The sequence below is a fragment of the Herpailurus yagouaroundi genome, unplaced genomic scaffold, assembly GCF_014898765.1.
Source record: "Herpailurus yagouaroundi ecotype Mexico unplaced genomic scaffold, PumYag 77, whole genome shotgun sequence".
In the NCBI taxonomy this organism is placed as follows: domain Eukaryota; kingdom Metazoa; phylum Chordata; class Mammalia; order Carnivora; family Felidae; genus Herpailurus; species Herpailurus yagouaroundi.
The window spans coordinates 20,325,353-20,346,790 of record NW_024412388.1 but is presented as its reverse complement, the minus strand read 5'-3'; the positions used below and the strand labels follow the sequence as shown (position 1 = coordinate 20,346,790).

The window sequence follows — 21,438 nt, the reverse complement described above, 5'->3', positions numbered from 1 at the left end:
AGACAGCAGGTCCGCCCTGTGATGAATGCACGGGCACCAAGTCGAGGAGGAACCAGGCCGGGCCTCACAGAGAGGGCATGGGATAGAGACCCTCGGAGGAGCCAATAATTCTTTCTTGTTTATTAAGCACCTTCTGTGTTCCAGCTATTAGAAACCCTGGCAAAGCAGCAGACGGTAAGCCAACGTAGTGTGCGTGCGTGGTGGTGTTGAAAATTTCTTCTAGGGAGAAAAATAAACACAGGAAGGGGAATAGGGACTGTGGGGGTGGTTGGCAATTTTAAATAGAATGGTGCCGGAGAGCCTTCAGAGAAGAGACCTTCAAATAGAGACCAGAAGATGTGGTATGGGAGGAAGCCATGAGGATATCTAAGGGAGGAGGGTCCGGGGCTGAGGGGAAAGCAGGTGCAAATGCCCTGGGGCAACATCGTGCCTGCTGTGGTTCAAGGAGCAGTAAAGAAACCAGAGAGGGGACTGAGTGGGCAGAGGTAGGGGCCGGATGGAGTAGGGCCGTCTAGACCACTGGGAAGCCCAAATGAGCGTCTAACATGTAGCGACAGAGGTACACGATAGGAGAAAAGCACAGACCCGCTCATTAGGCAACTCTAAACTTGTGTCTCATTACCCAGCCACACCTCCCGCAGTGCGCTATGAATTAATATTTTCTATAAATCCTGTAATTATCCTGTGAATAGCACAATTATATTGCATTGTATTTTGTGTGTTAAAAGCACTCATTTGTTAAATGTAAACATTTAAAATATACCACGTATTATGCAGCTCTTCTTACTTTTTTATTTAATCAACTGGAAGCCTCAAATTGGAAACAGCGGGGGGGCTTTTCTTGACCCTCAAGAGTTCCCTGGAGGCAGGTCTGCTGCCTCACTCAGCCACACCCTCACCTACACGCGCTCATCATTCACCCGCAGTGCCCAGCCAGAACCCAGGGCTGGGAGACAGAGACCACCTCAGGGTGGCCTCAGACAGGTCCCTGCACTGTCTTCTACTACAGCTGCCCCAACTCGCCTAGCTCTTGACATTTTACAGACAGCGTCCCTATCCTCAGGGACCTTCGCTACAAAATGGGCAAGGATTAGTGTGTCCCTTTTACAGGCGGAAACACTGAGGCTCTGAGAGGTGCCTGCTCAAAGTGACTGAGGACAGAGCAGAGTCTGGAGGAGGCAAGGTGGGGATGGGGAAGGCTTGGAAGTTTAAAGGTGAGGAGAGGAGCAGAAGGGTGTCGCCGCTAACCCTCTGGTGGACCGGACCTCAGACAGACCTGGGTTTGAATCTTGAATCCCAGCCCCACCATTTATTTACCTTGGGTAAATTCCTTAAATTTCCCTGAGCCTCGGTTTCCAAATCTTTACAATGGGACTAATGATAGTACTCACCCCGAGACCTTGTTGTGCAGATTCAGTGAGGGAACATGGACGAAAAGGCTGTTATTACTGCTGTTTTCAATCATACCAAGTGCTGGGGTTTAGAGGTGGGGTGGGTGGGGAGTAGGGCTGCTCAGTCCATACCCCACCCAGCCGTAGCCACGTGCTGGTAGCCTCCTGCTGTGTTGCTTCCCCTGCCCCTGTGGACAACAGCCATTGTACAACAATCACAGTCCACCCTTTCCCATCACTCCTGCTTTGTAGTTTACAAAGTGCTTTCATCCGCTCATTCAACCTTTACTGAGTGCCTCCTGCATAAACCAGCCCAGGGCTGGCTCCTGGGTGTCTCCTGGTGAATGAGGCAGGCACAGTCCCAGGGAGCGGACATCAAGAAGCGGATCACACAAATGAACATATAGGTAGAAACTGGGTTAAGGGCTAGGTGAGAACAATATAGGCGGCCAGGAGAGAGAATTACAAGGGGCCCTGATTCAGTCTCAGCGAAGCTGCACAGCAGCGGCCAAGGATAGTGCTCGTCCCCGTTGCCTCAGGGGAGACCCTGAATTTCAGGACAGGGCAGGCACCTGCCCAAGGGCACCGGTGAGGCAGGGTGAAAGAATCAGCACATCCAGCTGACTCCTCCCACCCAAGCTGGCCCAGGGGAAGGAGAGCTCTGGAGTGAGGGCTGGGGCGGGGGGAGGGGGAGGGGGGTGGTCTGCCAGGACAGGGAGGAAACCTGTGTAGAGTCCTGTGTTTTCTTCATACCTGCTTCACATCTCCTGAGGGGTGGGGGACTGGCTCAGGCCCCTGGGGTCTGAAGGGCAGAGTATAATGTTCCCTGCCGTGGGCACCTGTGCCCACTCTTTGGGCAGAACTGTTCTGAGCTTGGGCTCCAGGGGCTGGGCTGTGAGGAGGGGGAGGGTCGCCCCCCAGGGTGGGGGGCTGTGCCAGGCCGGCTTAGCAGCACGCCCGCCTTGCCTTGCCGGCAGAGCAGGCTTCGGGACTGTGCCTGCTCTGAGTTGAGTCCGTGGAGATACCAGTTGGTAATGACCCCAGAGCCACCAGCCTGGGGGCTCTGTTTCGCCACTTGCAAAGCCCTTGCACAGCTCCTATCTCCTTTGGTGCTCGCCAAAAACCTGGCGAGAGAGAAAAGGCACCGGGCACGGAGCCGAGCGACCAGGGTTCAGGTCCTAGCAAATGCCGTATCTTTATCATTAAGTCATTTAACAAACGTTCGCGAAGTATTTACACTGTATTGGATACAAGGCGAAGTGCAGTAAGCAAAACAGACCAGACAAGGTCCCTGTTCTCCTGGATTAAAAAAGATAGAAAGTAGTCAAATAATCACATAAAAACCAGGGGTTCGATGCACAGGCGTTGTCCTCTCTCCCTCATGTGAGGCAACCCACGGGCACTTCCTGTGAGCTCTCTAGGCCCAGCCCATGCCAGAACCATCTCTTATCAGGATTGTTGCCCTACCCTGCAAATGAGGCCTCCAGCTTCCAGACAGTGCCGGAAGCCTCCTGAATGCTCTCCTGAGCCTCCCATCAGCTTTTCACTTGAAATAAAATCCAAACTCCGTCCTGTCCCTTACAAGGCCCTGTGTGACCGGCATCCTGTTAACGTCTCCTGACTCGTCTCCTGTTGCTCTGGCCCTCACTCGTTCCGTTCTGGACATACTAGTCCCCTTGCTTCTCAAATCCATGGGCCTCAAGGCCCCTCGCCCTTGCTGTTCCTTCTGCCTGGAATGTTCCACACACAGACTTTTCTGTGGCTTCCTCTCTCACTTCATACAGCTCTCTGAACAGATAGCACATTCCTTCCTTCCATCCTTTGTCCTTCGCTTTCTTCCAGAATACAGATCAGCACCGCTTAAGTGTTATGTATGTGTTATCACCAGTCTCTCCATCCAGAGCAGGCCTGGTACATGCGAGGCACCGAACAAAAGAGTGAACACAGGGGCACCCTGGTGACTCAGTCGGTTAAGCATCTGACTTCGGCTCAGGTCACGATCTCACAGCACGTGGGTTCGAGCCCTGCATCGGGCTTTATGCTGACAGCTCGGAGCCTGGAGCCTGCGTCGGATTCTGTGTCTCCCTCTCTCCGCCCCTCCCCCACTTGTGCTCTGTCTCTCTCTTGAAAATAAACATTAAAAAAAGAAAAAGTTTAAAAGAGTGAAGACAATTATGAAGTGGAGTAAGGGAATGAAAAATACAGGCAGTCTAACAGATGAGGGGACAGGAGGCCTCAACTCATTGCGGGCAGGGTATCAGAAATGGTTCCCTTAGGACCTGGGACAGCCCTTTAGAATTAATCCAAATTGAGGCAGGGTGGCCAAGCCTTTGAACCTCCCTGTTGACCAGTGGCAGGCTGTCCCTGGAGAAAGGGACCTTGTCCCTGACAGAAGGACACTTGGGCGGAAATCTGAAGTGTGGAACAGAGCACTCGGGCAGAGGGAACAGTCTATGTGAAAGCTGAGAGGCCACAGTGTCCCAACAATGGAGCAGCTGACCGGAGAGTGGGGGGGGGGGATCAAGGGAGGTGAGTCAGGAGCTCAGTTTGTCCTAGAAATGACAAAGGGCAGCGGCAGGGAGGGAGCCCGAAGCCATGGAGTGGCTGGGTCAGCTTTGAGTCTCCTGGAGACCCTCTGACTGCCCTATAGAGAGAAGCAGAGGCAAGAGAGGAGGGGGAACCACTTTGGACGCTTTGGTGATTCAGGCATGAGATGATGCTAGGCTTAGGTGGCGGCTCTGGGAATGGAGAGAAGAAGGACAGGAAGTCTGACCCCCCGGAGAATCTCCAGTGGGTCCCAGGCAGAGACCCACTTGCTCATGGCTGGATGGCTGTCTCAGGGTCACGTCTGGGCTCTGGTTCCTTGAAGCATTCTGGGGGAATGAGCGCCCAGGCCTGAAGGGGGTCTGGGTGGTGCCCCTGGCATCCATGAGCAGCAACCCCCCCAGAGGGGCTCTCCTGACCCCAGCTTAACTGTGCAAAGTCCAGACCTCTTACAAAGCTCTTTGCGATTTCCCATATTTGTTGGAACTTAAGGCGGGGGTTATGTACGTCCAGGAACCCACTTTGCTCAGCTGGGGCTGAGCTCTGAGTGTTACTCAGCCTAGTACGCAGAAAGCACTCACTAACTGCTAGATGGCCAGACTAGAATGTGAAGGGAGGAAAAAGGGGGCAAGTCTGGAGGGACTCCCAACTTTCTTTCTGGTTTGCGTCCTTGGCTTAGTCGCGGGCCAAACTGGGAAGGGAAGCTGTAGGATTGGGACATGCCGAGGCCATGGTGTGATTGAGATGCCCAAGCCCTGGGGTCTGGTGCCAACCCTTCGAGGAGCCCCACCATGATGGCGTAAGAGGGAGAAGAGGCCACGGGGATTGCCGGGGGTAGGGGAGCCGGGACGGAATGGAGTCGCAGAATCGAGGGATCGGGCAATGCTGTCAGACACCAAGATCCTAGCAAAGGGGATAAGGACGGAGAAGGATGGCCCCTCAGGAACATGGCAGGCCTGGGTGAAGCATGCATAAGCTTGGGAGGGGGGCTTGGCGAGGGACCTGAGGCTTGGTAAAAGCATGCAGTCTTGGAGGAAGAGGTGGAGAAAACAAGGCCGTATGGAGAGCAGCAAACGAGGAGGCCTGCCCCGGAGCTCTGCCCCCCTCAAGTGCCCAGAAGCTCCCGATTCCACTCTCAGAGCCCAGGGTCAAGATCCCTCCCTCCTCCACTGTGCCTCCTTGAGGTCCCCCTGACAAGTATCCCTTGGGTTCCTTCCTGGGAACTGTTGCCTCGGCCCAAATTCAGGTTGGACAACAGGAAGGACTTCTTGGCTGGAAGGGATGGGAGACCCTGGACAAGGTGAATGGGGGCATTTCTGTCCCCAAACGAGGCATCAGAGGCAGTGACTTCTGGAGGTCCCTTTCTAATTGCTGGGCAAAAAAAAGAAAAAAAAAAAAGGCAGAGTGTTTTACAACCTGGACGGGGCAAGAAAGGGAACTTTTTAGAACAGGGAAGAAGCATTTGCTGACAAAGAGCATCAGCATCAATAGCTCAGACTTAAGCTAGACTCCCTGCATTAAAATCCCAGCTCTGTCACTAACCAGCTGTGTAACCTTGGGTAACTACTTAACCTCTCTGTGCCTCGGTTTCATCTGTAAAACGGGAGCAAAAGTAGTACCCATCTCTTAGGGCTCTTATGAAGCTTGAATAAATCAACTGAAGGGGCACCTGGCTGGCTCAGTTGGTAGATCATGGGATCTCAGGGGTGTGAGTTCAAGCCCCACATTGGGCGTGGAACCTGCTTAAAAGAATAAAACAAATAAACTAAAATGTGTAAGGTGCTCAGAACAGTGCCCGGAACAAAATGAGCCTTACATCAACATTTTAAAAATGAAAGATACTGGTTACTTCCACTCGTGAGCCTCCTGGGTTCTGGGCACTGTGCCAGGTTCTTTATTCACATTACCTCTACTCCCCACATTCCTCTATAAGATAGTTCTTATAATTCCCATTTTCTAGATGAAGAAACGGAGCCCCAGAAAGGTGAAATCACTTTAAGTTGATCTGGGCTGACTCTAGAGCACTCTTTTTTTTTTTTTTTTTTTTTTTTTAAAGATTTTAAGTATGCTCTACACCCAATATGGGGCTCGAACCCACAACCCCAAGATCAAGAGTTGCACACTCCAGTGATTAAGCCAGCCGGGTGCCTCTCTATCAGCCCTCTTAACTATTATACTGTGTTGCTTTTCTCTATGACAAAGGAAGGGGGGGGGTGGACGAAATGACCTCCTAGAGGGCCTATCTTGGATGTTCACACCCATACTCACAGCCGCAGACCCCTCCTGTTTATAAACCAACCTCAGCCTCGTCAGAGCCTAGGAAGATTTTCCTAGTTACACAGGGTAACTAATAGCTCAGAGCTGCAACCATCTCATTAGGCAATTATCTCCCTGAGTGCCACGGCAAGGAAGTGACCTCACTGGTCCCTCGACACCACCCTGCCGCTGGGGATGGAGGTAATGAGGGTAATCACGGTAGTGGTGACAGTGACACTGATGGTGACGTGGTCAAGTGATGGAAAAGCTGATGGCTCAGATCTTGATGTTGGTGGAGGAGGCGACGGGGCTGGTAACTGACTTGATGGTGACTTGATGGGTGGTTAAGGTGATGGCTAATGGTGGTGCTAGATCCCAGCACTGAGGGAGAGGTGACAGCAACAGTGGTGACTTATCAGGTAGACCTCAGGGCTGGGTTTCTCTCGGCCTTCATTTGACCCTCCGGATGGGGAGGTTGGAGAGCTAACAACTACATTTCCCTCCCTCCAGCATCTGCCTGTGGAACAAGCTCCACCAATTATTATCTTTTTTGATATAATTTATTGTCAAGTTGGCTAACATACCGTGTGCACAGTGTGCCCTTGGTTTGGGGGGTAGATTCCCAGGACTCATCGCTTACACACAACACCCAGGGCTCATCCCAACAAGTGCCCTCCTCGGTGTCCATCACCCATTGCTCCCTCTCCCCCGCCTCCCCCGCCATCAACCCTCAGTTTACAAGCTCCACCAATTAGATTCAGTTGGGCAGGGTTTGGAAAGCTAAAGTGAGGCGCAGTCCTGTGTTTTCTCCTTTGTAAAATAGGACCAAAAATAAAACAGTGCCTGGCACATGATAAGAACCATGTGAGTGTTAGCTGTTATTGCTGAGGGGAGGGGAGGGTATTTGTATGTTGTTCTTGTTTCCTGCCACCTCTAGGCTGTTCCTGCCGGCCAGCAACATCATGGGGTTCTTTTGCAGCAGCATTCCAGAATGGACACAAAGCCCAAGATCCAGGTCAGGTGAAGGGCGGGATCAAGGAAGTGCTAGCATTGGACAGACCAGGCCCCACTCCACGACACTCAGACCTGATGGTCACCATCAGACACCACACTGACCACTGCTACCACCTTTCTGAGCGAGTTCTAAGCCCTCCTGTCTTTGTATCCCTCACTTGACATTCAAAGTCCTGGGCTGGAGCATCCACATGGCTGAGCCCAGGTTGTGTGTCCCCGTCCTACCTGCCAGGGGTGCGAGGAGGGGTCAGCAGTCCCCTTCAGCTTCAGTAGTGGGTGATGGGGCCTCCCACAGTGGGGTCTTGCCCCGAATGGCAGGAGGGTTTGGAGGCAGGGAGGCCAAAAAAAAAACAAAGAAAGGCCACTCAAAGGAAGCCTAGTGCCTAGGCGGGAATAAAGAGGGAGGCGACTGGACCTTTCAAACCTGACCAGACCCAAAGCCCCTGCGATCACCCACCAACTTCTACTGCCACCACCACAGGTTCCCCCTATGGGACACTGGCCCGTCTTGTACACTCTGGTCAAATGCAGATGGAACGCTTTGCCCCTTCCCTTTACAGCCCAGCGCAGAGCAGAAGGCAGGCCTAGACATTCAAACAGGATGTTATATCAATGGCCTAGGGAGAATGAAAGGGAAAGGAACATGGACATCTATTCATTGATTCCATATCCATTTATTCGGCACCAACCAGGTACCAATATAGCAGAGGATGAGGTCCCTGGCCCATGGGGCTTACAATCTAGCGGGGAAGAGAGTCAAACCGGTAACACATCCATAGATGAGGCAACTGCAGGGCCTGAAATGTGAGAGGGCCGAAACAGAGAGAGGAGCTGGGGAGCCCTTCAGAGGGAGAGGTCAGGGGAGGCCTCTTCGAGCTGAGGCTGGAAGGATGAGCAGCCAGATGCACAGAGACGGGGGGCAGTTGTGGGCTCAAGACGTAGGGGCAGGAGCAGGCTTCCAGAACAGAACGTGTGGCCGTGTAGCTGGAGTAAATGAGAAGCTGAGTGGGAGGCAGAAGTGAGGTAAAAGTCAGATAAAGAACTGGCCTTTCATTCCAGCCAATGGGAAGCCACTGGGGGCTGGTTTTTTTGTTTTTTTGGGGGGTTGGTGGGTTGTTTGTTTTCATATGAGGAGGGACTTGTCCTCAAGGATGAGTCAGGAAGAAAGAGGAGATGGGCACAGTCCAGGTAGGTGTACGGTAGCAGTAAGGTGAGGGCTTCCCCCATGCTGGGCTCCTGTTTCCTCAATGACATGAGGCTTGGTCATCGCGGCACGAGGGGTGGGGGATAATGGCAGGACATGTGTCCATTAGGCCATGTCAGGCTTCCAGGGTCCAGGATGGAGCCATGATCTAGCCCTAAGGAAGCCAGGCTCTAACCAGCCCTCGTGCTCACCAACACCTAGCGGTTCCCTAGGGAGACGGAGGCACTTCCTTGACAGGCCCCTCCCCTGCCACCGAGAAGAGACCAATAGTAGCAACTGAAGCCTCAACCGTCACAATCAGATGTCACCTACAGCCACCATCATAACCACCGTCACCCTCACAATAGGCACAAGGACAGGATAGGAAACCCTGCTCCTGGGAGTGAACCGGACCCTGTAAGCTAGCTGCGGGGGACCTGGGGAAGACACAGTCCTGGGACAGAGCCAGTGGCGTGCTGGAGCTGGCTCCCCCTGGCTTGTGAGAGCTGAGTCTGTGAATCTCCTCCCAATTCTGCATGCAGTAACAGCAGGGGGAGGCTGAAATCAAGCACAGTGGGGGAGTTTTTGCAATTTTTCCCAGCTACCCAGTTCACCAACATACCTCTGGACAGAGCCCTGAAGACAGGGAGAGACCCCGACCCCACCACTTGCCCCTGTAAACTCCAGAGCCTGGAGCAGGATCAGCAGGAGGCAGCCAACCACGTCCACAGAGTCTGGAGGGTAGGCCGTCTGGTGGGGGGGGATGTGGGTGGAGACAGGAGGTCATCTGCCCCCAAGATACATCTGATAGTGAACTGGGACCCTGCGTATTAGCTCAGGGACATCACCTTCACCGGAGCCTCTGCTCCAGCCCAGGAGCCCAGGAGTGGGCTCCCAGCCAGGCCGCCTGACTCACCATCCTGGAGTTGGAATCCTGGGCTGGGTCTGTCCTGGAAGGGCTGCTTCTCCCTGTTCCCTGATCTCAGGATGAGCCCTGACCCTGGTCACAAACTGGGCCTGAGCCCGGTGACAAAAGATCTCCACCCAGGCCCAGACAGAGCCCCACCCTGGTTCTGGGTTGGGCTCCGATAGGCCACAGAAAACACTCTCACCTCCATCTGCACACAGGCCCTGGCTCAGCCCTAGACTCACAGGCCCCTGCGCCCCAAGCGGAGCAGGCCTGGGGAGGGATTGGCTCAGCACCTCTGCAGTCCTCCTGCCTGGAAAAGCAAATGGTGGAAAACAAAACAAAATTAAAAGTCACCACCAGCTCCTCCTTGCTTTAGTGACACATCTCTGTCTTAGGAAATAAGGCCTAAAGGCAAAGTACATTTTCTAAGGCTAACCCCTCCCCACCTCTGCCAGGCTCCCTCTTCGATTTGGAGGATTCTTGCCCTAAACTGTTCCTCCCACTGTCCCCAGACACAGGCCTCCCTGTTGCCAGGAGGAGAGAGAGCTGTGAAAGTCCCAGGAACTTCATCTGAGAGCCTAGGGGATGGAGGCCAGTATCTTATCTGGCTTATGGGCTTGGGCAAGACTCTTCTCTTCTCCACACCTCAGTTTTCCCATCTGTACAGTGGGAGATTTAGCCCTCCTGCTCTAATATCCAAAGTTAGGAAACCTGATGGAAATTCAGGGCCCCGTATTCAAGCATCGGAAGGGCTGTCTTTTCTGGGTAATTCAGATCCAGGGGACCCACGAGACCCAAGAAACTTTTCCTAAAACATGTATGGGCTACTGGGTCCAAGCACTGGCATATCCTCTTAGTTCTGGTACCCTGTACTAGTGACTTAGCTTCTCTGGCCATCTGTTTTCTCATCTGTCAAATGGCAATAACACCAAGTTTGTGAGGATCAAATGAGGTAGTGGCAAGAAAAGTGCTTTGTAAGCTGCAGGGTACAGTACTCCTGGGAGGGAGGGACAGTTATTATTGGTGTCGGTATGGGTTGATGTTTTGCCTTCCAGCAGAGCCCAGAAAGTGGACCAATCTGGCCTAGCTCTCAAGTGGGAGAGCTCAAAGTCTCTCCAGGACCCTCGACCCCAGCTCTGCCAAGAACCAGCTTGAGCCCAGCATAAGCCTGCTACCTGGCCTCCCTACCTCAGGACGGGACAAATCTTCCTCACTGGACCCCAAAGATTGCAGGCTTTAGAGCTGGACCAGCCTTGGGGATCCTCAGATCCCATCTCCTTATAGTGGCCCAGATAGGAAAGGGGCTTGCCCCAGGAGGCACACAGCATGTTAGTGGCAAAGCTGGGCCTCAGACCCAGCCCTCTCCTTCGTATGAGACTCTTTGCTCTAACTCTGGCCTCTAAAAACAGTGTCCCCCTGGAATCCTGACAGCACCGATGTCCCTGCAGCTGCCCCACGTCAGCAGACCCTGGCCAGGCCGGGACTCTGGGAGAGAGGGGCTGTCCAAGGCATCCCTCCACAGGCTTCACGTTCTGATGGGCTCTCACCTCCTCCAGAAAGCCTTCCCTGACTGGCACCCAGAAAGGCTCAAAAGTGACTTTCCCCCCACACCTCCCCTTTGACAGAAAACCCCTTAAAGATGAAAGGCGTCTGCCTGCCCGTCTGCTAGCCCCTACATGGAGTTTCTTCAGGGTAGAAAACAGCTGAATTCTTCTGGGCTTCCCACCACAGGGGCCTAGCCCAAACTGAGGGCAAAGGGAATAAGAGGAGAAGAAAAGGGGAGGGGAAGGGAGGGGAGGGGAGGGCAGGCTGGGCAAGTGATCACTGCCCTGGGAGTTTGAGACCCAAGCCATTGGCAGGGAAGAGGGTGGGGCTGGCAGGACCGGAGACCCGGAAGCCCCGCCTCCTTGGACTTCAATTCCCGGGGCCTCCCTCCCTCCCCCACGGTCCATTCCCCCAGGGCGGGCTCCTCCCGTGGGAACTGCTGTCTCGCCGCTGCCAGGAATGAGGCTGGGCAGTCGTCGGGGCGGGCCTGGACAGGGCTGCCCCTTGCTCGGGCCTGGGGACCAGGCAGCTCTGGGCCGAGGCGGGCAGGGAGGGCAGCTGCGTGGGCCCTGGGAGCTGGACGCGACCTTCTGCTGCCTGCAACAGCGGCCGGACAGCACCTGGGAGCTGGTTAGAGGTGTAGACTCCCAGGTCCTACCCCGGACCTGCTGATTCAGAATCTGCATTTTCACAAGAGCCCCAGGTGACTCCTAGGCACATCACAATTTGAGAAGTCCTGTTCTAACAAGAGTCCTCCTGCGTGCGTACAGGTTAAAGAAAAGGCGCCTACGAACTTCCAGTTATAAAATGAGTAAGTCACAGGGATGTAATGTACAGCATGGTGACTACAATTAATAACACCGATTGTATATTTAAGAGGTGCTGACAGAGTAGATCTTAAAAGTTCTCACCACAAAAAAACAAATTGTAACTTTGTATGGTGACAGATGTTAACTTCTTGGGGTGATCACTTCACAGTATAAACAAATATCTAATCATTACGTTGTACACCTGAAACGTATAATGTTATATCAATTATATCTCAATTTCAAAAATTAAATCATGAACAAAAGACATAGATTACCTTCCTTTTATTTCTTCTTTAAGTTTCAGATAGGATATTATCTTTTTTCCCCCCAAATTAGGAATGTATAAGTAGGATTATATTACCTATGAATTGTATTCCATCACAGGAAACAGGTATTGCAGAATATTTGTTATAAAATGGAGCGTGGGGGAGGGGAGTGCCTGGGTGGCTCAGTCAGTTAAGCATCCGACTTCGGCTTAGGTCATGATCTCATGGTTCGTGAGTTTGAGCCCCACGTCAGGCTCTGTGCTGGCAACTTAGAGCCTGGAGCCTACTTTGGATTCTGTGTCTCTGTCTCTCCCTGCCCTCCCCTGCTCGCTCTCTCTCTCTCTCTCTCTCTCTCTCTCTCTCAAAAATAAAGAAACGTTAAACATGTTTTTAAAAAAATGGAGCGTGGGGTCTGCTGGGGCTGGAAACCCACTGAGAACCCGCTCCTGTTTTCAGTCAGCAACCTCAGCCCTGAGGAGACAGAAATGGGGGTGAGCAGCCCTTGAACCTGAGAAGCTTCTACTCTAGCAGGGGTAGACTACTCTAGCAGACTCATATCACCCACCACTTTCCTGAGCCTCAGTTTCCTCACTCATGGAATGGGCATAATTAATCATCAGTCATCACCACTTCTAACAGGCTCCACCAAGCTTGGGGACAAGGAGGAGCTTTGTGAGCAGCCTCAAATCTGAGGCAGGTGAGGTCCCAGAGTGCCCTGTTCACAGCTCAGCCTTCTGGTGCATCTTCCTGCCCTTCCAGCCCCCAGCCCTCCTGTTCTTCCCTCGAGCCTCGTCTTCATCTATGGTCTTACTCTTCTTCCTTCCTCCTTGATCTCCCCCCAAAAACACCTGTCTGAACCTTGCTCCCTTTAGCAAATTAGCACTGTTTCTGGAAGGAGCAAACATTCATTGAATGCCAAGTACACAGGCATCACTCGCACATGGGGTCTTTTATGCCAGCCCTGAGAGGTAGGTGATAATGCCCCCAATAAACAGATGAGGAAACTGAGGCTCAGAGAAGGGGAGTGATGTGCATCCAGAGCGCAGAGCCAAAAAGAGGCCCAGATGGAATAGGAACTCAAGCTTTGGGCTCCCACTACCGCAGGCTTCCTCAGCTGGGAAGCAGGAACCAATTTTCAGTGACCTTAGGGAGGACTAAATTTAAAGTCTTGCCTCAGGGATCTGGCTGTGGCCACACTGCACCACTCCCTGCAAGATCCGCTTCTAGAAGAGTGCTCCTTCCTCCTTTCTTCAAAGCATCCCTTCACTTATTCCATGAATATTTATTGAGCGCTGAATAACCGGCAACACGTTTCCAGGAGCTGGGGTACACAGAAAACAAAACCAGGCAAAATCTCTGCCCTCCTGGAGCTTCTGTTCCAACAGGGAAAAGGAAAACAAACAAACAACATAGCCACCCACCTACCCCCCCTCCCCACACACACACAACATGATGTGTAGATGGCGTTGGGTGCTATGGGAACCATAAAGAGAAGAGAAGAGGTCTCTGGGGTGGGAGATTGCCATGCTCATTGGTTAGTGAGCAAGGCCTCGGTGAGAAAAGAACCTGGAGGAATGAGGGAGAAGCCAGGTGGCTCTCAAGAATGAGTTGGGCAGGGGAGCCTGGGTGGCTCAGTCGGTTGAGCGTCCAACTTCGGCTCAGGTCATGATCTCGCAGTTCGTGGGTTCGGGCCCCACATCGGGCTCTGTCCTGAATGCTTGCTCAGAGCCTGGAGCCTGCTTCAGATTCTGTGTCTCCTTCTCTGTCTGCCCCTCCTCCACTTGCACTCTGTCTCACTGTGTCTCTCAAAAGTAAATACATGTAAAAAAATAAAAAGAGTGAGTTGGGCAGATGATAGAGCAATCGCAAAGGCCCTGGGGTGGGACAGGAGCATCCAGGAGGCCAGTGCACCTACAACAGAGGAGGGAGAGGAGAGGAAGAGACGAGGCGGTGGGTATCCTGTAGAGCCTTGTGATTCGAAGGACTTTGGCTTTCTTCCAAGTGAGATGGAGGTATTGCAATGGCGTGACCTGGCTTATGTTTTAAAAGGATCAGCCAGGCTGCTGGATTGAAAATAGACTGTAAGAGACAAGTATAAAAGCAGGGGGCCAGTAGGGAGACTCCAATAATCCAGGAGAAGGGCGATGGTCACGAGGTGGCAGTAAGTGGCGGTTGGGGGTGGGATGGGGTCAGACTTTGTATTCAGAAGGCAAAGCCAACAGGACTTGCTGACACTTGATGTGGCACATGAGAGAAAAGGGAGTAAAAAAATCGCTTCAGATTTTCAGCCCAAGAACTAGAAGTTGCCATGTGCTACAGGAGGAGCATTTCAGTTCGAGAATTCCACTCTGGACGTGTGAAGCTTGAGAAGACAGCAAACATACAAGAACAGACGGTTCCCAACTTAACGACGGGTCACCTTACAATCTTTTGACTTTACAACGGTATGGAAGCGATATGCATTCTGTAGAAACGATACTTCAGATTTTGATTTTGGATCTCTCCCCAGGTTCGAGATATGGGGTTAGATCCTGGATCCTCTCGTGACGCTGGGCAGTGGCATTGGTGGCTCCCAGTCAGCCAGCGATCACAAGGGTAAATAACTGATACATTGACAACCATCTCGCACCCGTACAACCATTCCGTCTGTCACTTCCAGTACAGCATTCAAAACGTTGCAGGAGATATTCAGCACTTTATTACAAAATAGGCTTTGCGTGAGATGCTTTTGCCCAACTGTAGACCGATATAAGCGTTCAAGTACGTTTAAGGTTGGCTCAGTTAAGCATCCGACTCTTGATTTCAGCTCAGGTCGTGAGGTCATGGTTCGTGACATGGAGCCCGGAGTCAGGCTCCTCACTGACAGTACGAAGCCTGCTTGGGATTCTCTCCCTCCCTCCCTTTCTGTGCCTCACCTGCTCATGCACTCTTTCTCAAAATAAATAAACACTAGAAAAATAATTGCATAAGCCTGGAATTCGGAAGCGAGCTCGGGCCTGGAATACGTAAAGCTGGGGTTTGCCAGCACGTGGATAGCCTTTAAAGCTTGAAACTGACTGAAATCACCAAGGGAGTGAGTACAGACAGAGAAGACGCGAGGACTAGGGAGTGAGTCCTGGGCATGTCACTGCTTAGAGGCTGAGGGAACGAGGAGACAACAAACCAGCAGTCAATGAAATAAAAACGTCAGGGCGGTAGACTGTCTTAGATACCAAGTGAAGCAAGTATTTCAAGAAGGAAGGAGTGATCAGCCACAAGTAATTTGCAGGTCTAGTAAAATACGAGGATTAAGAATTAACAATTAGAATGGGAGGAATTTTTCAAATCACATATATGCTAAGGGACTTATATCTAGAGAACTTTATATCTAGAGGACTTACATCTTTAGATATCAAGAACCCTTAAGAGTCAACAATGCTAAAAGTAATACAATTACAAAATGGGCAGAGGACTTGAGAGACGTTTCTCCGAAGACACAGACAGCCAATAAACATACGGAAAGATGTTCAGCACCATTAGCGATCAGAGAAATGAAAATCAAGACCATTCCAACACCACCTCATACCCACTAAGATGGAGATAGTAAACAAATGAAACAAGTGTTGGCGACGATGGGGAGAAATTGGAACCTTCGTACGCTGCTGGTGAGAATGTAAAATGGTGCAGCCACTGTGGGAAACAGTCTAGCATCTCCTCAAATGGTTAAACATCAACTTCCCTTATGACCAGCATTTCCACTCCCAGGAATATACCCAAGAGGAATGAAAACATATGTCCACACAAAACCTTGACGACACCAAGAATGAGCTCTAACTATAGACTTGGGATGATTGTGACATGTCAGCATAAGCTCATCAACTGTCACAAATGTACTGCTATGGTGGGGGTGTTTATCATGGGGGAGATTATGCGTGTGTGGGGGCAGAGAGCATATGGGAACTCTCTGTACCTTCCTCTCAATGTTGTTATGAATTGAAAACTGCTCTAAAAAAAAAATTTTTTTTTTAAATAGGCTCCACGCTGGGCTTGGAGCCCAACAAGGGGCTTGAATTCAGAACCCTGCGATCAAGACCTGAGCTGAGATCAAGAGTTGGATGCTTAACTGACTGAGCCACCCAGGTGCCCCTAAAAATATTTTTAAAGAACTTGCACATGACTATTCATAACAGCCAAAAAGTGGAAACAACCCAAACGTCTATCGACTGATGGACTGATAAATAAAATGTGGAATATCCATCTATCCACAGAATATCATTTGGCAATAAAGAAAAAGTGAAATACTACTGCTACAATATAGATGAACCTTGAAAACATTATGCTAAGTAAAAGAAACCAGTCACAAAAGACCACCATTTATCTGAATGTCCAGAAAGGGCCAATGTATACAGGGACACAAAGCCAGTCGGTGGTTGCCTATGGCTGTGAGCTGAGGGGGTCCGAGGGAAATGGGGGGTGACCGCTAGAGGGTACAGGGTTTCTTTCTGGAGTAATAAAAAAAGTTCTAAAATTGATCATGGTACTGGTTGAACAACTCTGAATGTACAAAAAACCACTACATTGTATGCTTTATATGGGTGAAGTGTATGCTATGCAAATTATACCTCAATAAAGCTATTACTTAAAGCAATTGATGATGGGACTCAGCAATGTGAAGGTCACAGGTGACCTTGACAAAACAGTGTCGGTGCCGTGGTGGGGACAAAGCCTGACTGAAGTGTGTTCAAGAAAGAACAGAATAACTGAAGACAGCGAGTACAGACATTTTCAAAGAGTTTGCTATATAGAGAAATGGAAGGGAGATGTGAGATCAAGAGAGGTGTGTTTTAATTTTGTTGGGTTTTTTTTTTAGATACAAGAAATTATGTTCTAACATTAATTGGAACGATGCAGTGGAGAAGGGGAAATGGCCAGAGTGAAGTCCTTGAGCAGGTGAGAGGCAGGGGTCCTGGTGTATAAGTGGAGGGGTTGCCGCAGAGAGGAGCAAGCGGGGTTCATCTGAAGCAGCAGGAGGGAGGCTAGAAATGAGGCACAGACCCAGTGATTGGGTAGGTGTTGAGAGTCTGCAGAAACTCTCCTTTGATTGCTTCTATTTTCTCAGTGATGTAGGAAGCGAGGTCTTCCGCCAAGAGGGGGCGGGGGAGGAGCTGTCCAGGACTGGGGGGAGGAAGAGAGTTAAGGAATTGCGTCTAGGACCGCAGGGGAGTGACAGCACCGGGCTCTACTCTACGGGGTAGGACAGCCACACAGTGCGCAGGGCCCCCTGGAGAGGCCCCCTGACGCTCAAGTGAGACCTGTCGGCAGGACTGTGTGTCTTTCTCCAGCTTCAGTCAACTGTGGGGTACAAACGCACAGCTGAATTAACCAGGGTGTGGTTTTGCCAGGTGAGCGCAGTTTAACAAGAGGGGAGCAAGGTGGGTGAGGGTGTGTGCAAGGAAGTAATTATAATGATGGTCTGTGGAATCGAAGCTGGTTAAGGAGGCTAGAAACAGTGGGGGAAAAGTGGGAGGATCAGTGGACTGAAGGGCCTGGTGAGTCAGGACCCAAGGCAAGGTACTGACAAGGTCCAGGAAAGTACTTTGGCCATGAGGGGCTGAGGCAGGATGGATGGCAAGAACCACAGAGGAGGGGAGGGGATTCTCCAGAGGCAAGGATTGTCCCTGCGTAATCGAACAAACCAAATCATCCTCAGAGGCAGGCCCAGGGTAGGGCCTGGGCGTGGGGTTCAGCCAGATCTGGGTGTGAAGCCTGTCCTTCCAACCATGGGGCCCTGCACAAATTAATTTGTTTCTCTGAGCCTCAGTTCCCTCTCATGCAAAGTGAGAGATCACTCCTTTGTCAAAAGATTATGTTCTGAAAATGGAATAAGAAACTGTATGGAAATTGCCTAGTGTGGTTCCAGGCACAGGGTGCTCAGTAATGTGGGCTGATCCCAGAATGCTCTTGTCTGGAGTTCCAGGCAGAGGAGGGGCCGATGTGGAAGCCAACACTCTCCACAGGACCCCTTCTCCTTCCCATCACCTCAAATCGTAGGTGAATGGAAAGGCCTGACTCCATTTCACCGCCATTTTACAGAATAGGAAACTGAGGCCCAGAAAGGGAAAGTGACTTACCTATGTCACTACAACTCGACTATCATAGAGAGTAAATTTCCTTTTAAAATCAGAGTCAGGGGGCACCTGGATGGCTCAGTCGGTTGAGCGTCCGACTTCACCTCAGGCCATGATCTCACGGTTCGTGGATTCGAGCCCCGTGTCGGGCTCTGTGCTGTCAGCTCAGAGCCTGGAGCCTGCTTCGGATTCTGTGTCTCCCTCTCTCTCTCTCTCTCTCTGCCCTTCCCCTGCTCACACTCTGTCTCTCTCTCAAAAATAAACATTAAAGAAAAAAAAACTTAAATAAAAAGTAAAAATTAAAAAAAATTTAAATTTAAAAATAAAATCAGAATCAGAAATTAAGATGGGAAATATATACTGGAGGGAAAAGGCTCATATATAATATTTGAAAGCCCGATGGACTTGACTCTTCAGAGGGTACCCCAGCCATTGTTCCCCTCCATTCCCTGGGACAATAAAAAGTTGGCCGTGGTGAAGGTGAAAAACCCTCCTGAGATGCCCCTGCTCTCTTGTCTTCTCTCTCCTCTTCCTACATCCCCAAATCACACACACTCCCAGGGCAGTGATGCTCAGGTCCTGTCATTGGGCAAACATTGGTCCGATTAGCTTTGAAACAGAAGTGTCAACAGAAGGGTGATTCATAGCTCAAGCATTTGCTAATTGCTCTTCCTAGCCCAGACAGCAGGAGGGAGAGAGAGGGAAGGAGATCTCTAAGTTTGCTTTCTTAGAGAACTTGATTCTAGAGCATGGGGTGGCCCTATACCTGGCTGCCCTCATGGGGCCCTACCCCTGTGCAGTTCCAACCCCAACCAATCTCCCTGGGCAACCCCTCTGGCTCTCTGGACACCAGTTTCACCATACATAAAGTGAGAAGTGAATGAACAAAATGACTGTCACAGCCGCCTGCCCCCAGCTCGGGCCTTCAGAGTTGTAGGAATGTATGGTCTGGTACCCTCTCTGCTGCCCGGCCCGTCCAGGGACAAGCACAGGGAGATGGGGCAGAAGTGGATCCAGAAGCTGTAATGGGAATGCAACCTCCTTAGGGAGGCTTTCTGCGATCACACCCCCAATGGACATCAATCTCACCAGTTCTCTCTCTCTCTCTCTCACATGTACACATGGCTGCTTTCTCTCCCGTTCCCTGTTTTATCTTCTTAGCACTATCGTAAATGTCTTATTTATTTGTCTCCTTGGCCATTGTCTTTCTACACTAGAATGCCAGTTCTAGGGCAGGGACCTTGCCTATCATATCTCGGGGCCTAGCCCAGCCCCTGGCACACAGTAAGTGCTTAGTATATATGTGTTGGTTGGTGGATGAATGAACGAAGGAATAGATACATCTGGAGGGTGGTACCAGGGCTGTGCCAAGTATGACTCTGTGATCTGTGCCAAGTCTTCCATGAGGAGCAGTTGAAAAATAGGGTTCTGGAGTCAGGAGACCTGGATTCAAGTCCCACCCTGCCAATTAGTGGTTGTATGACCATGTCACTTGACCTCTCTAAACCCCCGGTTTCTTCATCTGTAAACTGAGTATAATGATCCCACATCTTGAGGCGTATTTTTAGAAATTAGAGGTCATGTATGTAAAGCGACCTGATACATAGTAAGTACTAAGTAGATGTTAGTTTCCTTTCTTTTCCTTCCTCTGCAGGGGATTGGAGGTGGTAGATCAGGGGTTTGGAGACTCTGGGCTCAGCAAAGCAAGTTTCTCATCTATTTCTTCTCTTCCAAAAGAAGGGAAAACAAAATAGCAAGGAACTTTACTGAGAACGGTACAAGGGACTTACCCATAGTCACACGACCTAGCAGTGGAGCAAGGTCCCCTTCCTTGGGGAAAGAGGAAGCTCCTGATCCCAGACAAAATGGAGAGAAGGGCAAGGGTAGGATCTTGCTTGTGGGGGCCTCCAGAAAGAGGAAGTGACTGCTCTAGTCAGAGAGTCAGGCTCCTGACAAGCTGGTGATCCTGGAATGTAGTTTATCATTTGTAGGTCTCGGTTTCTCCTTCGGTGCATTGGGAATATCACTCCTTGCCCAGCCTGCCTTACAGAATGGGAGAGTGTTAGGAGAGTGATATTTAATCTAAGAGAAAATATTGTAGTGATACATCAAGCAGACTCAATTTCTGAAATTTTGCCACAGGTACATATTTTAAAATCAGAAGAAAAGATGAATTTAAAAATAACAATGAGGGGGTACCTGGGTGGCTCAGTCGGTTAAGCATCTGACTTTGGCTCAGGTCATGATCTCACAGTCCATGAGTTCGAGCCCCGCATCAGGCTCTGTACTGACAGCTCAGAGCCTGGAACCCCCCACTCGCTCGCTCTGTCTCTCAAAAATAAATAAACATTTTTTTTTTAAAATCTAAAAAAAAAAAAAAGAAAAGAAAAGAAAAGAAAGGAATAAGCCTCATCCCTCTAGGCTCTGTAAAGTGGGAAAGAAAAGCATGTAAATATATTATTTCAGTAGAATATACGAAAATGTCTTGGCAACCATATATAAACCAAAATTTAAAAAATATTTATTTAACATCTTCTCTGGGACAGATAAAGAAACGGGCTCAGAGAGGGTAGTGACTTGCCTGGGGGCACACAGGACCTGATAAGGCTGAGAAGAGGCTGGCACGAAAGACTTCCACCAGCTGCTCAGGAAGCCCCTACCAGAAGACGGTGCAGAGGAGCCCAAGACCCTGGGTCAGGAAAGCCAACTCCCCATTTGCAGCTGCTGTTCATCCTCTAGCCCCGTAAAGGCCCTGCCTGGGTCTGCACAAGTGTAATGGAAAGAGCATGCGCCACAGATTCTATAGCCCCGGTTCAGCTCCAGGGCTCCAACTTATTTGCTGTGTAACTTTGAGGGAGTCACGCCCCCTCTCTGAGCCGGTTTCCCCTCCCTTCAATGGGAGTGTTAACGCTAGCCAGGCTGTGGTTGGCAAGGGCCAATCAAGAGTGCATTAAGTAATATCTACCTTAGTATACACAGAGTTCGTTACCTTTCTTCAACTCTGGAAGAGCAGGAGGAGCGCTGTGTGGAGTCGAACAAGTGGCGCAATCTCTCTGGGCTTCTGAAAATAGCAGATGACCAGGACCAGGCCCGGGGCCTTCTAAATTCCTTCCAGCGCCAAAAAGAACCCTGGAATTTTTTAGTGGTCCAACTCCGCTACAAACTCCACAGGTCACTTCCCTCCCGCCGGCCCCTGGAGGGCGCAGTCCCTTTAAGTCTAGGCCTGCCCCGGCCCGGGCCAATCACGGAAAACAGAAGGTCTTTAAGGACCAAAGGAGGGAATTCAGCCCGTGCAGGTGGGCGGGGCAGGGGCATGCCACCCAGCCAATCGGAATCTCCCTAGCGACGAGTGACCAAGGTGCAAAGAGCTGCTGACCAATGGCAGAGGCGCAGGGAGGCGGGGCGCTCCCACT

The 21,438-nt window shown here is 50.9% G+C and overlaps 1 long non-coding RNA gene across 1 annotated transcript; it reads right to left on the bottom strand.

Moving 5' to 3' along the window:
• Positions 1 to 7,859: 7,859 nt before the first annotated feature.
• On the bottom strand, positions 7,860 to 21,307 carry LOC121023962 (uncharacterized). Its single transcript, XR_005787555.1, has 2 exons — positions 21,015 to 21,307; positions 7,860 to 8,206 (listed from the first exon to the last, which is right to left on the bottom strand). It is a non-coding gene; the product is annotated as an uncharacterized LOC121023962 (long non-coding RNA).
• Positions 21,308 to 21,438: the final 131 nt, after the last annotated feature.